The following is a 1,793-nucleotide window of genomic DNA, read 5'->3' on the forward strand; positions in this document are numbered from 1 at the left end:
CTGAACAGCTGCCTGGAGATGGCCAGGTCGAGCCAGGACCACTGCAGGATATAAACCCCGAGGAATAATCTTTTGTCCTTCCTTAGAGAAAAAAATTGCTAGGTTAGAGGCAGTGCTCCATTGCCCATGGGTTTGAAAGGAGAATTTAGGGGGTGGGACACAAGACACACAAGAATTAAAGAGAGAAGGATGACATGCCTACACCTTCACAAGGCAAACCGCTAGCAGTTGTAGTATGGATGTAGTGACGGTTGTAATAGTGTTTAATTGAGGATGTGGGGAGGGAGAGGGTGGGAGGAAGAAAGAGAATTAAATGAAAGACTTAAATATTTACTTAAACAATCAGGTATAAATTCGCCATATATTGTAAAGAAACAATCACTGAAAAAAAAAATTAGCAAATTTTACCTAGCTCTCGTTTTATTTATGACAACTGACTATAAGTTGTCATCTTTTCGAAGACAAATCATATTTAAATACTATAAATGAAACGGGAAAGAAAGTGTAAATTTCAACGTTTTAAACGAAAAAAACCATAACGGAAACTAACCTTCTGGCTTCTGGCTCACAAGCTTTCTTCAGGAAATACCTGTGGAGAACGACAGTTTAGCAAATACACACAACACTTAATTGAAACTTGGAGTTGTGCAACGCACTAACATTGGATCATTAAAATAGCTCCATCGCATGTTCGTTTAAAGGTGACTAGTGAGGAGTTTAAGGAGAAGCCAAACAATGTAAATATGGTCATTTTGTTGTTGTCTACTTTAAATGTCACGAGCTCTACTTTGTCGTCCAGTCGACATATGCAAAGAATGGAGAGTTGTTCGGAGTTATTTTAAATATCTATAAATATATATATTTCCCTGCAGGAACCAAAGCGTGAAAAAAAAGCAATTTAAAAAAAAAAAAAGACAAAAAATGGAAAATATTTAAAATTCTATATCAGTTTACAAAAGATACGGTGTTCTATCGTTAAGGTAATTTGCTGTTGAGAATATCTGAATGTATATTTCATACAGGAACAGTGTTTTACAAGACTTGTAAATAATTAAAAAAAAGAACCCATGACCTATTTTGTTCGAATGCTTTTTTTCCCCCTGTTGTTTTTTTTTTTGTTGTTGTTCCTTTAGGGGCTAAAGGGTGTGGGATTTCTTTACACGTGCAACAAAGTGGTGATAAGAAAGTTTTTTGATTAATAAATTTACTAAATGGATGTAATTTCTTTGACACGGTTCACAAAATGCAATATCTTTATATGACATCACTGTTTTCAATATGTATCATCTATATGTATATACAGTTTTCTTTTAATATGCGAAAGCATTTGGTTGCATGTATACAGTGGAACAGCGCACAAGGAAAATAAAAGAATGGAAACTTTATATTTTTACTCTGGTGTTACATTACTGTATGTTCTTTTATCCGATGTAACTCTGGTACCCGAAATCCCTCATGACCTCTTTAAGTCATTTGGGGTGAATTATTCGTCTTTTATGAACGTCGCCGTTAAATCTGGAGCTACCGAGTGGACCTAGACTTGGTCAAGCACCGTTTCAGCGGATGACCTAGGCTTGGTCAAGCACCGTTTCAGCGGATGACTGCTTGCTGCCTGTTAGGCCTTTTCCTTATCCTGTCATGGACAGGTCCTGTGCTCAGGGGTTTGATGTGACATTGCAGTTTGCTCCCTGCAACATGTGTCCAGGAAAAACATTTGCGGTGTTGGTAGCGTCTGGGGCAGATTTTGTAAGCCCGACTCCAAAGGAAAGGTCCAAGCCAGTCCATGGATGTGG

Source organism: Mesitornis unicolor, unplaced genomic scaffold, assembly GCF_000695765.1.
Source record: "Mesitornis unicolor isolate BGI_N332 unplaced genomic scaffold, ASM69576v1 scaffold36246, whole genome shotgun sequence".
Classification (NCBI taxonomy): domain Eukaryota; kingdom Metazoa; phylum Chordata; class Aves; order Mesitornithiformes; family Mesitornithidae; genus Mesitornis; species Mesitornis unicolor.